This window comes from Nothoprocta perdicaria, unplaced genomic scaffold, assembly GCF_003342845.1.
Source record: "Nothoprocta perdicaria isolate Ctin4 unplaced genomic scaffold, notPer1 scaffold_7, whole genome shotgun sequence".
NCBI lineage: Eukaryota > Metazoa > Chordata > Aves > Tinamiformes > Tinamidae > Nothoprocta > Nothoprocta perdicaria.
This window is the reverse complement of record NW_020455976.1, coordinates 1,024,380-1,039,444: the sequence shown is the minus strand read 5'-3', so window position 1 is coordinate 1,039,444 and position 15,065 is coordinate 1,024,380. Positions and strand designations below refer to the sequence as shown.

Here is a 15,065-nt window from a genome sequence, read left to right as displayed (position 1 = left end):
GGAGTGAAAGGGAATTTTTCAGTCCCTGGCAATTGTGTGAGGAGGAGATGGCTATTGTTACGGGCTCGAGGACGGCCAAAAACTTTTGATTTTCCTGTTATTTGATGCCTCTGCAACTCCAAACTGTTTTTCAATGCAAATATTCAGCTGACTGTCCTCTGTTGCTGCTTCTAGGTTGCTTTCAGCTTGCTCGTTCTTCCCTTATCCCCAGGTTTTCTCCACTTTGAGTGRTGGAAGTAATTTTTCATGGCATATTTTGTTTCCAAACTAACTTTATTTTCTCTTTAGGTCATTTATGTATTTGTGTTCATTAATGTTTGTAACATCTTCAAATGTAGTATCTTTTGTGCATTTAACTAACATGCTGTTTACCCTTTCTTCCAGATCCAGTTTCTGATCCTACTTCCACATTTGGGAGTATGCAAGGGACAAACACATCTCTTTGCGTAGCTTGACTGGATATCCCAAGACTAGGATGTTAGTATATTTAAACATTTTTTTCATTAAAATGTTGCCAGTGCCTTAATTGCAAATAGATAATATATTTTTTTGAAATGTAATGAGCTTTTATTGGGATTATGCATTTTCAGAAACCTGCTGGTAGAAACAGTTTCTCTACTGGTGCTTGTTAATGACTTTAAAAATGGATACAGGAGTAGGAAGGATTTCACGGTTGGTTTTTAAATGAGCCAGGCTTATTTAGCAGCATTGTTTTAGTGCTCATTCTTGAAAATCTTGGCTCCTGTCTGCTAAGATTAACTGCAAGATTAATTCAGGAACATATAAAATCTTTAGATTGTGTTCAAGATATAGATATTTATGAAATGACACTTCAGACTTCGTAATGCATGAGTGTAAGCCCAGGAGAGATTTTAAATACTTGAAATAGTGAAATATTCTATTATTCTATTGAAATAGCTGCATCAAATAACCTCAGTGCACTATATTTTAACAGTTGCTTTTTTCCTTTACTCTGCATTGCAGATTAGATAATTCTGGTACTTGTCTGGAAGAAGACCTTATGCTAGACTTCTTTTGAAAATGTGATAATACAGCCGCTTTTTAAATGTGTTTTGTGATTGTGTAGCTATTGCAAAACAAGATATTGCATGGTTTCTGTTATGTAAGCAATTGCCTCGCAGTAATTAGCAGTTCAAAGCCGAAGAAGTCAGTGTTAAGATAATGTACTATTTTTGAAGTATGTCTTCTTGATTAGATCACCTCTTGGAGCATCTCATGTATTCAAATACTACTATATTTAATTGAATTATTTATTGAAACACGACTGTAAGCAGCTGCTTCAATTACAGAAGTGAATTTGGTGCTGTGAGCTCCCATGTTCCCAGAACGGTTGGGGTTGGAAGGAACCTCTAGAGATCACCTAGTCCAACAACCCCCCTGCTCCAGCAGGGACACCCAGAGCCCATGGCACAGGGTGGCATCTGGAAGACCTCCAGAGCAGGAGACTCCMCAGCCCCCCTGGGCAGCCTGTGCCAGGGCTCGGTCACCCTCACAGGGAAGAAGTTCCTCCTCGCATGGAGATGGAACTTCTTGTGTTTCAATTTTTGCCCATTACCTCTTGTTCTGTTGCTGGCCACCACYGAGAAGAACATATACTGAGCATAACCATTGGTTTTACAAGATCTTCACTGGTGTTCTAGTGTGCTGCCACTTTTGTCCCCTTTTAGATGAAAGGGGCTTTCTCATCACATGGTTTGAATTCATTTTGTTGTTAAAGCTGTTATCAGTCTTACTAGTTAACACATTAAAGTAATTACAGTTTCTCTGTTTAGGTTTTTCGCTTCTGCTGTCCAGCTCTATATGGGTATTAATTTTAGGTAAGATTGCAGTTCTTCTTTGATGTAACTACAATGACAAATATTCCTAGAAGAACCTGTGCTAGGCRAGTGTCATGTTTTCCAACACTGTTATGCTGTGACATTTTGTTTTAGTAGTGGCTTGATTTCTCTTGTCACCCCTTCTGTGTGTGTGTTTACTTTTTTTTTTTACTTTTTTTATTATTCTTTTTATTTTTAACTCATGGAGTCTTATTATATGAATTTTACAAAATCTATTTAAGCAGAATATGTCCTGGGAGTTTAATCCTTCCTGAGGCTGTGGTTGTGAATGTGTTTATGCTATGCGGGAACATGTTAAAACAAACAAACAAAACCAAAACCACTTTCTGAAGTGTCTTTTTACCTTCAAAGGTTATAAAATTGACACAAGTGGAGAGTAAGGTATTTGGCTAAAAATCTTTTATTTGGGCTTCTTGCTTATACCATCTTCTGCTGTCATTATTCACTCCTCATGCCATATTTTATCCATTACATGTTCACAATATTCTCTTTTTTTCCTCCTAGAGAACTTTATGTATGAAAAAATTACGGCGGGGGGAAAATAACAAAATTCAGATAGTTTAAGATATCTGCAGTTATTGCCACTTCAGAGTTTTTCTTCCTTGGGATCAGATGATTAGCGTGTAGCCTGCAGAAGTGCAATTTGTTTAGCATTCCATCATTATTTATATTGTGGTACTGCCAGAAATTCCTAGCTGTAGACTAGGAAATCCATTTATGGAATGCTTTCCTTAAAGGACAGGCCAGAAGTTAGAAAAAGGGCTGCATTGGATATCAGTGGGCAGTGACCATGACCTTAAAAGCTGACGCTTTTCTAGCAAGGCAGCGCTCAAAAATGTGAAGTGCTTCTGTTTCTTCATCGAGAGGTTGTGACAGGATATTTCTGTTTCCTTAAGTTCAGTCCCACAGTCTGTGGGGAATGCTAAATTGGAAAAGCTTTGTGTGTAGGTTACCTGGAAATTAAATTCAGACTCCAAACAAAGGATCGGTGGTAGGCAGAGCCTTGGAAGCTTGAGTATTCTCCTAGTGTTTCTTTGTTTTCTTGGACCAGTTACTTAACACCAAAGATGGTCTAAGTAGTGCTCAGACCTTTTTGTTGAGAGACCTGCTGTAAAATTGGAACAAGACTGGCTGTTCTGCAGAAACCCATAATTTGCTTGACTGAAAGGGACGATTCTGAGGGTCTRCCACAATGCAGTAGCATTCAGAAACTTAAAGAAAATGTGGAACATTTCTTCTCAAGTTCAAGTTATTGTCTTCTCAAGTTCTACTCGCGTACTGTGTTTCCAAGGAAGAAACTCCAACTAGACTGAAGTTCTGAGAAGCATGGCCTTGCTTTAATACGTTGATTAAAGGTTGGACTTTGTAAAAGGCCAAGAGTGAGCTGTACTGTAAATATATATATGTGTGAGTATTCTCTTTGGTTCAGTGAATGTACAGCTATTTGTGCTGCAAATCAAACGGAAGAATGTGAATAGAAGTGACTAGTTTTAAGCAGTCTTTCCTCCAGTCGTTGTTGCTGTTGCTGTCGAGGAAGAAAAAGATAAGCTCACTCTAATTCCAATTTTAGTCATATACAACATAGCCTAGAGAAAGTGGGTGGCTCCCATGTAAGTTGTGTCTATAGGCATGTTTTATGGAACTGATGATGTCTATCTGAAGCTAAAAGGTTAGTAAAGTTCAAAGAATTATTGCATGAAGTGATGGCAGATGTTCCGCGGCAGTAGAAATGGGACAGATCTGTCAAACATTTGCTCTTTGGGAAGAGTGCTTCCCGAAAGAGTCCGCTGCCAGTCTGAATTGAGTACTGCTCCGTTGTATCGGGCAATTGCACTTCCCATGAACTGCTGATATGGGACCAAATTGCTTTACAGCTCTAATCTTTAGTTAAAAAGTTCCCAGCACCTGTGCTAGCAACTCTGCCTCCAAAGGAACATCAGGGCTTGCAACTTCTAAGGTGATGTGTGTGATAAATGTGCAAATRAAGCACATGAAGGTAAGGAGATTTCTGCTAACATTACAGTGGTGATCCAGCTTTATCTTTGGTGCTATCCAAATAGTTATCATGTGCTTGTGCTGTACCACTGTGCTTTTGCAGCTCTTGGGCAAATTAAAGCTCGTGGGGTTGCCTAGCTTTCCTGTGCACCTCTTGCAGTGTGTTTTCACTTTGCCCTGTGGATTCACAAGTGTGTCACTGAGAGTGTATCTCTGAATGCCACAACTGATTACACTTAGACATTATGTTCTGCTTTGTAGCTAATRTGAGTTCTGTGCTAATGTCTTAAAACTGTAAGATACTTCCCTTTGTGCTGGTCTTCCTTTTCCCCCTTTCACTACCCCGTGAGATACCCTTTCGTTTCTGTGTAGTCATTTGCAATGTCCAATAGATTTGGCCTAGATCATCCTTTCTTCTTTGTGGTAAAGATTATACGTGAGCAGTCCCTTTGGTACRGATGCCTTTCCAGAGTTTATGGGAAGCCACCTTAAAGCACCAAARAAGCAACTGGCCATATATACCTTTTTTCTTTCCTTTATGTCAGTGACTCGTGCTCTGTCCTCTCATGGCTGCTGTACACACATGCTCTGTTTTGCTTAATCTATTGTAAGGTTTGCAGCCTTTCTCCCTCACCACCAGCTGGGTCTTGTGTAATATCTGATCTGGCAATCACAGATAACAGAGTAAAAAGGCATTGACTTAAGCCAGTGATGAATGACGATCTATAACTGAGTTTTCTGGCAGAAAAGGAGGTAAAACCAAGATGATCTCTGAGGTGTTTGCTGCATCACAGCTATGGCTTAGCAGATGCTTTTTCTGCTGCCAGTCTGTGGTTCAGTGGACTCAGCAGTTTGTGCCTGCCCTTTTGGGGCTGTTCTTCAGATGGATTGTTTTAGGTCTGGTTCACTGGGTTGTAGAGAGTGCTGTGGAGAAGCATGGAGCTTGTGGGGGTAGGGAGAAGAGCCTGAACCAGTTCAAAGAGGGTTGCTGCAGAATTCAAAATTTAGCCAAGAGCTCGGGCGGTTTAAACTACACCCATAACGCCCTCTTGTACAATATCAATACATACCTTTTGAGGCCAGGGTGGAAGTCATTGACGTCTTAAGTTTCATACGTACAACTTGTTGGGGGAAAGAGGGCTTTTAAAATGATTTGAGCCTCTGCTGTACCCCAGCACACCTGCCTCTGCCCACCCAGGTACAGGCACTGCTGTGGCCACGAAGTCAACTGGAGCAGTGAACTGACCCGGCTGGAAATACAATCTCTTCTGTGGGAGGTATTTTCCAGACAGATCAATTCCATCTACTGCAAGGCTATTCTAATGCTTGTGCTGGGGTAACATAAGATCCAGGGATAAATACTGGTAGTTAATGAATGTCATCTCAACTTTGCTTGGCAGTGTAGCATTAACAGGCTGTCTCCAAAGAGGAAAACTTTTAAGATTTTTTTTTTCCAGTAATAAGCAATGCAACACTACTATATATGGAAAAGGATCCAAGAAGTATTTGGATCTCCAGATATAATTTTTTTTTTTTGTGGGTTCTCTAATGTTTTGTGCTTTAGAGCACTCATTCTTGGGCTGATTGGCTCTCTTAATCTCTTGAGAACCTGTCTGTCTCTGRCTTGTATTGCTTTTTCTCAGTGAAAAATTTTCCACGATAGCCTGCTAGGACTTTGGACTTGGAGATAGAACAATTAAACATGCCATATTTGCAATGAGAACCTAAAAAAGACAAATATAGTTTTGAATATTTTTTGCTGTTAAAATATATTTTTCTTATCTAGATATAATTCTACAATCGAGGAAATTTTTTTTTTTTTTTTCTTAGAGAGAGAGAGCAAAAGGACTGTTATTGAAATTGTTCTTTTGTTGTCCTTTGGCATTCTGTGATGTCTGAGTTTTGTGGCTCATTTTCTGAAGTAACGAGTTGCAGGAAACTTAAGAAAGCAATAAGTTGTGAGAACTCCAGGATCAGGTCCTGGAGTGGTGGTGACTGGTTGTAGAGAAAACCAGTTAATCACATCATAAACTCCTTGGACTTGAATTAAAAAATAAAGCAAAACCCCACACTTCTGATTTGAACAGCTAGTCAGATTAAAGGGATGCAGTATCTACAAGCCAGGAGGTCTCCTGTCCTTCCCACCCCTGCAAATCCCCATGAAGATTAAAGCTCAGTCGGCCAGCGCAGTCACTGCATCTTGACACGGAGAAAGCAATTGAGAAGAGACCTTGGATTTTCTTGAACTTTCCTGCTGAAACTTTTCCCTGAAGATAAGGAGGTTGTATGGCTTTGTTTAATTATGTTCTAGATAGCAGATCACAAAAAACTTCCCATGGGGAGGCAGAAAAGGGTCCATGTTATGGACCACTTTTGCATATGACAACATGAATTTATATATATAATTTTTTTTCTCCCCTCCTTTTGGCTGTAGAGTGCAAAGATCCTTCTGCCAGTTAGTGCTGGCGTAGGATGGGAAGACCTGTTCCCATTTTTTAAATCATTTTTTGAACAGCATTATTTCTTCCTCACTTGCTTTGTATGCCTTCCTTCTCTATAAAAGAGATGAGAATTCCCTGTTGCAGCGGATGGTGGGAGGAAAAAACGCATGAGGTGTTGAGGGCCTTTGATAACAAAAGCCAAGCTAGCTCCTGATGTCCCTAAATTCTGGAGCGTGGATGTATCTACCCCTTTAGAAACCGGTTTGCAGGGGGTTGGCAGGGCGCTCTGTGCAGGCGGGTGCAGCGCAGCCCCGTTGCTGTCAGGAGCCGTAGCTGTCTTCCTGCCATCCTTAGCTCATTAACTTTTAAGTGCCTTGCTGCGAGTGTGATATTCCATCAGCGAAAATGCTCTTAGACTTAATTCTCAAAGGGCGAAGAATTGCGTTTGCCTGAAAGGATGCCTGAAGAGGGAAGTGCGGATGGGCTGCTACGGTTTCGTGCTTAATAAAGTTACAGGCCCGGGGTGGAATTCAGTGGATCAGCTAGGGCTGTGGAGGAGGCCTCACGGTACGGATGGCTCAAGCACTCGCGCTCAGTCTGCTGCTCTGATGGATTTTCTCATGCCTTTTTTTGCCTTCTCTTACTACCGTGGTGTGTTACAGAACCRGGGAAATGGCTCTTTGGCTGCCAGCGTGCCTTGCTGGCCTCTGGACTGCCTCACGTGAACTCTGTGTGCTGGAGATGCTGCTCCTTTGAAGAAAGCAGGAGTCTGCGGCTCGAGGATTGCTTTTCTCCTCAGCTCTGAGGGCCTGTTGAGGGACCGTGGCAAATTATTTCCCTTTCTTTGTCTTGTGCTCCCAAAGAATTCTAGCAACAAGCAGYGCAGAAGAGCTAGATGTTACCATATAGGACTTAATTACACCTGTTCTTGTTGTTGGAGCATTGCTTTAAGCTGTTCTTACCTTGCCTCCTTTCTGTAGGTAGATCTTTTCTTCTATATGCATGTGCCTATACTGGTCTTACAAAACCTACTGTCCATCTTCAAGGYGCCCCTTCAAGGAAGACCCTTGTGCTTACTCAAATTTCTGCTGCCTTTGGAGCAGAGATGTCTACAGTTAGTCCCTGAGCAGTGCAGTTCATAGCATAAAGAGAAATACGGGGGCTTGAACTCCGAAAAATGACTGAAGATGGGCTGCTTTTTCCTTCTTTGTTCTCCTTAAGAGTTGAGACAGTTGTTTTCATTTCTACTTGAGATACTTGTAAAAAGATCTATAATCGGTGGATGCAATCTTTTATTATGTTGCATGAATAAAGAATATGTTCAATGTAATTATATACATGTGCYGAGACTTGATGTATATTAATAACTGTCCTGTTACTCCTTTTTTTATTATTTTTTTTTTTTAAATTCTCCCTTGTTCCTTGGCCTTGCCTTTCTATTAAGTTGCCTGAGTTGGAAGCATTTAAGTTTAATAGATTTTTGTCCTGAAAAGGACAGAATTCCCGGTTGCATGTAGACAGCAGGATTTTTCTGCATTAATTTCTACTTCAAATCCCATAGCAGTAGATAAATATATCCAATTTTGACCAAAGAATCTAGGTATGAGAAATCCATTAAAAGCTTGGTGTGATGATGGTTGCTTCCTGCTAGTTAATGAGACTCTGAATATTATGAATGTAAATGCTGGAGAGGGTACAGGTGGAAGAGATCTTAAAGCAGCCAACCCACATACTCACCCTGGGCAGCCTCTCCGTAATCCTGGTGTAGGTGAGCGTTGCTCTCATCCAGCAGTGCATTTCTTGTGCTTTTTGCTGCATGTCTGTACAATGAAGGATATSTTATGTCAAACTGAATTGGACTAGCTTCCAATTTTAGCCCCTGGATCTTGTCATGTATTTGAGAAACTCTATTTCTTGTTTCTAAATATTCCTGTTTCTAAATATTCCACTTTTTGGGATTTTCCCGTGTCCCCTTCCCTTCCACCTTTGCAGCAGTAGTTTGCATATGCATTGGTGTAAGCCACCTCAATCACCCAGCCTTTCTGTTATTTTTTTGCTCTTCTGATCTTTATCCTTCGCAAACTTAGTGACTGTTTTCTTCCAAGTCGGAGTAAAATGTTGAATAGTAAAGGGCCATGAACCAACACTCGGTGGACCCCCCTAGCAATGTTCTTGTTAGTCATTCCCTGTTGATACTAACACTTCAACAGCTATGATATTTTGGGATTTATTTTGCTAATTCTTGTCAAAATGTGTGGTACCAGACTAAAAATGCTATATAAATATAAAAATATTTTATGGAACCCACTACCGTAGTTCATTGAACTTGTAGTCTCATAAAAGTGTGAGATTTTCTGGGTTTTGTTTTTGTAAGCCTATAGTGACCAATACTGGGTTTGCTCTTAATTCTTCAGCAGCCAAGTTCTCTGTGGGCTGCGCCTTTGTTTCTGAAAATTGATATCAAATTGAGACCCCCGTCATTTTCTGTTTAATGTTTTGACGTTTCAAGGGCATATTTTCTTCTACCAGTCCCTTTGAACTTGCTCATTATTTCAGTGCTTTCTGTAATTGAACCCTGCTTCAAGTATTTCTTGATCAGCTCCCAGAAAACTAGCGTTTTAAGACTGTCAGTTTATAAATGTTAAATAACACCTGCTTGTTTAGTTCTTGTTCCACAGCTTCTCATTTTCTCTCCTGTTGGACATTAGTTACCTTGTTTCTATTAATAGGTCAGGAATTTGTTGCCCTAAAAGCAACATAAGGATACATAGTAAAAAGTTCTTAAATAGTTAATAAATTTCTATAGAGATGCAGACAATTATTATCCCACTTGACTCAATTATTTTTAGACCTTTTAAAGTGCAAAATGTAAACATCTCAGGTTGATGTTTACTATAAATATCAATGGTGGAGTTGGTCGTCTTATTTTCTCTTGGGACATTGTCTATAATATCCAGTATGCTTAACTAGCACCCTGGCTAGCACTCATTTATCTTGATCTGTGAATATCAATTCATACTAGATGTCAAAACGACAGTTGCAGGGCTGAACAGCAGGTGCATTTTATGTTTGTTTTTATTTCCCTCTTCTTGGTCCTTGCGGTACTGACTTTTTTGAGTGATTTAACAATTAATAGTAAAGATGAGTTATCCTGTTTTTTTATGACACTCAATATCATTTAACTTCTGATAAGTGGTGCATGCTTTACTACTTTGCCTGCATATGTGGTTGGAAATGAAAAATGTAGTGGGTGTTAAAGAGTGTGTTAGAGCTGTGCTGCTGGGGCTGCAGCAGAGGGGCTGAGTGTTTGAAATGCAGCCACGGCAGAGGCACTTCAGAAATGTCTCCCCACTTCCTTCTGAAGAAGACTTAACGAAGAGAATGATTTTGGTGTCTCCATATTCCTAGAGATTAGCCGGTGCAGCCCTTTCTCGGCTGTCCGAATGCAGGTAGCCCTCAAAACAGCAGTATAACCGTCAGACTGTTTCCTTCTAGCTCTCCCCTTGAGACAAAACAGCTGCAAGTCTCCCTGCTTTTGTTGTGCTAACTTGTCAGAGAAAAATAAATTATTAACAAGCTCCACAGGTGGAGATAGTACAACAGAACAGACTTCCAAAGCCGCAGTGTATTTGGGTGATGTGGTGTTTGGGCTCCTGGGAACATCCCCTTGCAGCGTTGCAAGGCAAAGGCTGCAAAGCATCAGCTTTTTCCTGTGTTTGGTGACAAAGGATGAGGAAACATGAAGAACTTGACCTCTATCTTTGATGCAGCTTTCATGCACGTAGTAACGTGCCAAAGCGTCCCTTCTTATGTGCCTTTAGTAAMGGGTGCACCACCAGGGCTCTTTGTAGGAGTCCTGTGTGCAACTTTCCGCAGCACGTTTTGGTTCCTAAACCTGTGCCTGAATGAAGGAGGCTCTGCCTCCGGAGCCTCCCACAGAACAGCATTCATCTCTGATCAGGACTTGGTTCTCGTATTTTTCTTGGACAAAGTCTCCCCTCAAAAGAGGACCTGTGAGAAGTGAGGATTTACCTGGAGCTGCCTTCTTGGTGTGGAACTGAGCGCAAATCCATGAAAGTCTCCTAGAGCTCAGCTGACCTTTYGTGGCTTCTCATGTTGCGGGGATATGGCTGGAAACTTGGGAACTCTCATAGATCTTTGTCTCCACTTGCAGTGGTGACAATCCTGGCTAGATACAAACTGATTTGAAGATGGCTTTCTGTCTGAAACAGAAGAAAAATTGGGTAGCTGATAGGAATCCCAGTTTGATTTTTTTTTTTCTTTTTCCACCCATTCCTCTGCAAGGAGGCAAGTCAGCATTGATCCTTTTTGCTTCTCTGCCCTCTCCCAACTCCTGACTTAGGCATTTGCTGGCCAGTTTCACCTGAGCTTGACAAAGGAATAACAGTTAAATAGCTCAAAGCTTTTCCTTGAGTTTTATAAGCTGTAAGGGGTAAGTATCGAATAGCGACCCAAGCATAGGGCTTCCACTGAGGGGAAAGCTGCAGGCTGAGCTTAATTTGCCCACGTTGACTTTTGCTGGCTGAGCAGTCGGTGCAAACACGCATGTGCCACGGGTGTGCACATCCCCAACCCTGGTCTGCACCGGTTTAACTTGGAGTGACCCATGGTAGCTCGTCCTTCCATACTGGGCATCACAGGAGGTGAAGGTACAGGGTGGGATGGAAGATGCCGTGTTCATAGGGTGACCTGAGAGACCTTTTAAGGCAAGTGAAGGCACCAGGATCTGCTGGAGTCTTGCAAAGTTTCATGTTGAACTGTTGTTTTCTTGAGCGCTATTCAGTTTAAACTTCAATTAAATTTTGTTGGTGACGATTTAAAATATTTGGTTGCAGAAGGGAGGATGAAAACACCAGAAAGGAGAGCAGAAGAAAGACTATTTAGGTGCAGAGGAAAAACTCTGGTGAAGTTTGACCGTCTTGAAAACAGAACAGTTAACTCATTTTGTTTGGGTTTCTGTGCTTGTTACTGTTAGCATAAAAATGGCACATCTATACTCTGACTTTTGTCATTTTAGAGCTTATTTTCTAAGTACCACTTTATTTTTAGAGCTAATAATTATGTAATAATATAAACAGTTATGAAAACGTTTCAGCTTTGCTTTAGTGCTAAGTGCTTTCTTTGTTCTTTTTTTAACTTTATTTTAACTAATTCCTCCTTTGCTAGAGAGCCTTTCAAGATATAGAAGGTGGTTTTTAATTCTGTAAAATAAGGCATTCATGGTGTTTCAGACATCTTTGAGTGTTATTGACCCAAAGAAAAAAACAAAAAAAAAAAAAACTGTTTTCATTTATAGAACAGTAGCAGCACTGGAAGGGTTTTCAGCTGTAGGGCCACTAATTGCAAAGAACATCAGTAGAAGAGAAGCCACCAAAATGCTTGGATCTTCTCTTATTGTGCTATTCCTACAACTTGTCCATTGGTCCCGCTCTTCAGCTGCTGCGGTGTCACATGTTGAAATATGGATGATGAAACMATAAAAACAAGGAATTTGGCAGAGGCAGCCATGTTAATTTGTGTTCCACTTAAAATACAGAAAGCATCATCTGCAAATGGAARAGAATCGGTAGGAAAAGCAGTGTTCTGTGCAGGCTTCTAAAAGCAGTGACAATGGAAAGAAGAAAAATATAAAAAGTAGGCAGTTCCTTTTACAAGACTCTGTTTTCACTGTATTGTGCATGATTAACTCTACACAGTTGCTCTTTTGGAGTCCTCAATGACTGGGTGTTACATGGTAGGGCTTATGCTGACCTGACTGCATTGCACTTTGCATGTTGTGGGGAGGAACAGGGCTTCAGGACGGTTTTGCCAGTCTTTAGTGCAATTTTTGAATACATTCATGCTTCCCTTATTTGCCTTTTTTAATGTCAAGCGTTGCACATAAGATGTTCTGCTGTTGCTATGCAACTGCTAAATCCAATATTTAATATTAATAAAAACTGAGTGGCATTAGCATCGCTGAGAACAGTGGGCTAGCAAACTATGATTGTACAATATCCAAGCTGCAAAACTTGGCAGGGATTTCATTGTGCGATTGCATGCATGGCAAACCGTGGGCCATGACTCACTGACAGTTACTATTTTAAGCGGGGGGAATTTGAGTATAATTTCTGAGCTCTTTTGGCTTATGACAAAAAGAGGTTGGTTATTGTGCTTCAAGCTGCCTTTCAGTTGTGAATTTTGAGGGGTGACGACCCATAGAAGTGTCAACACTATAAACCTCTGGGTCAATACCCTCATTCTCCTATTTTTCTTCTAGGTTAGGTTGATCGGCTCTTTCCCGCTGTTCCTGCCACTTCCTGAAGCCTGAATTGGCTTTTTTGGGAGGCAGTGCTACTTCTCTGCCTAACAAGGTGCTTGTTCAGTAGGATTTTTTTATTTTTTTAATATTTTTCTGGTTTCTCTCTCCACAAATTGTTCTCTGATCTCTCCCCTATTTCTTTTTGCCCTTAATCGTTATTTCCTCATAACTCTTGCATGTTTTTAGTGTGTTCCCCACTCAGTGCTTTTTACAATCATTTTTTTTAGCATCAGTCTTTGCTAGATGTTTTACCAAGGGTTGTGTTATGCCCTGGCAATGCTTTTGGCCATTTTAAGTAGTGTTTACGGGTTAAAAATTCAGGAGGGTCCAGCATCTGTCATCGAATGATGTTAGTGCACTGGAACTCTTGCTGACACCCGGGGGGGGATGCTGCTGCTTGTCCTTTCCTTCTGAAGATGGGACTGCTCTCTGAATGATAACTTTGATATTAGATTTGTCAGGGTTAGTTCAGGATTATTGCTGCTTTGTCAATGTAATAATTGATTTCCCTCACAGCATGTCATTAGTTTTAGCCTGCTTTGTTAAAATGGCTTTTTCAGGTAGTTTATATGTCCCTGATTCACCCCTGCAAGTTTCTCCGAGGTTAAAGCTTTCMTGTCTTTAAAAAGAAAAAAAAAAAATCTGTTATTTCTTCCTCTGCCTCTCAAAGATCCAGGCAAGTAGGAGAAGTTGGCTTAGCAGCTAGATCCAAACTGTTATAAAATGTACAAAGCAAAAATATTGGGCAGGGTGGAGGGCGAAATACATACACAGAGGGAGGGAGAGAACCTTGGGTTTTATAGCCATATTAGGGAATATGTTTTTATGAGCAGGTGGAATTTGTCCCCTTTAAAATAGTCTTTGCACTTTTCATATTCACTCTGTTAACTTGTCTTCTTGCAGTATTGGGTAGTTAATGGGTCTGTAGATTTTCTTCCCAGCAGGGGTTTAGTGTAATATTGATTTAACATTTCCAAATAATGGCAGTAATTTTGAGAAAGGTTTTTCCTCTTTTGGAATAAACTGAAATGGGTTAGCTTTATTTTAAGTGAGACATAAATCATGGCATTGAAGTAAATCAAACGGTGTATGTTAGGTGCAGCTCTATGGCATGAGCAGTATCGTGATGGGTATTTGCTTCCATAAGGGAATGGCATTGCTGAGTTTTTCCTTAATAGTTCTGTTTGAAAATGTACAACTTCTCAGGAAGAAAAAATGTTCCTAAAACTCCCTGAAATTCAGAAAATTAACTGAGTGCCACTCAGAGATGGAAGAGAAATTTTAAATAATTACCATGGTGATTTAATTGGGAAGGCATACGTTAGCTCAGTTTGGAGGCTTAAGCAAGAAAATCTTCTCATGCAGAAATTACCTGGCATTGAGAAGCAGATTGTAGAAGCTCTAACTTGCCCTTTTCCTTTCCAATTGGTTTATTTCAGTGTTGTAATTCTGTTTTTTTGCCTAGCTCTTTACAGAAGTGCATGAGTTAGTGGACTCTAGGTTCTGCCGTGGGTTGTGAGGAGTTCAGTCATCGTGATTGACCCGCGCATCTTGTAATACTAAGAGTAAAAACGTTGAGCTGTGTTCTTGGAACAGATAAATATAGAACTGCTGTTGTGAATATTCTTGTAGTGACGTGCTTCATCTAGAAAGCTAACAATTCTTTTATTTGCTTTTAGGGTTTGAAAGTATTCTAGAAGGCCTGTTTGGACCCGGATTATTAAAAGAGCTCAGTTTGTTTAAAGGTATTCAATCTCTCTGTTTGTATCTCGTTCTGCATTTCTAATGACAGAAGCAGCCCCAGCTCTGCCTCTAGAAAATGTGTGTTACCGTGGTGATTTGTGCTTCCCCCCTCCCCCAGGCAGTGCTCCCAGTTAGTTTCATATTGGCTAAAATTACTAATGAGTGCGCGTTCATCTTTATGGAGCTGGGAGTGGATTTGGCAGGGCTCGGGAAAAACAGATTTGTTGTGCACAGATCAAATGCATACAGTTTGGTAATCTGGGGGATTTAGAAATATGGCCGAAATGAAGCTGGCAGCTTCAGAAGGCAGGCGAGGCTGTTGTGAAGCAGGTATTTAATTTGGCATTTCTCTTTTGGGCTCCAGTGATGTCGCGGTTTATGAATATGAAGTAATCTGCTATTCCTCTGATTTACAGACTGTGAGCCTGAAGGTGTTTCTGATTGGTCTTTTGATGAAAATTGTCTTTTCTGCTGCCTGAGAAGAGAGAAAGTGAAGGTAACAATGCAGATGTGTGGAGCTGGCAGTTGTAGGGGAGGGACGAGGCGGGGGGAGTTGGCTGCTCCTGGTTAACCCGGCACAGAGAATCTGCAACTCCTACCCGTGGGAAAAGGTGTTCTGAGTAAAATAATTCAGTTAATGGACAGAGACTTCCTTCTTCTCTGCAGCTTTCCTGGGTGAGGTGGATTTTTCTGTGCACTGGCTCT

General features: G+C 40.8%; 1 protein-coding gene across 1 annotated transcript in view; it reads left to right on the top strand.

The window, feature by feature from the left end:
• The first annotated feature begins 471 nt into the window (after nt 1-471).
• Nucleotides 472-15,065, top strand: part of LOC112957034 (ligand-dependent corepressor) — a 34,265-nt gene continuing 19,671 nt past the window's right edge. Inside the window, exons 1-4 of the mRNA XM_026050548.1 lie at nt 472-477; nt 1,794-1,838; nt 14,297-14,362; nt 14,777-14,856. The gene's annotated coding sequence lies outside the window, so the exon portion shown is untranslated. The remainder of the gene's footprint in view (nt 478-1,793; nt 1,839-14,296; nt 14,363-14,776; nt 14,857-15,065) is intronic.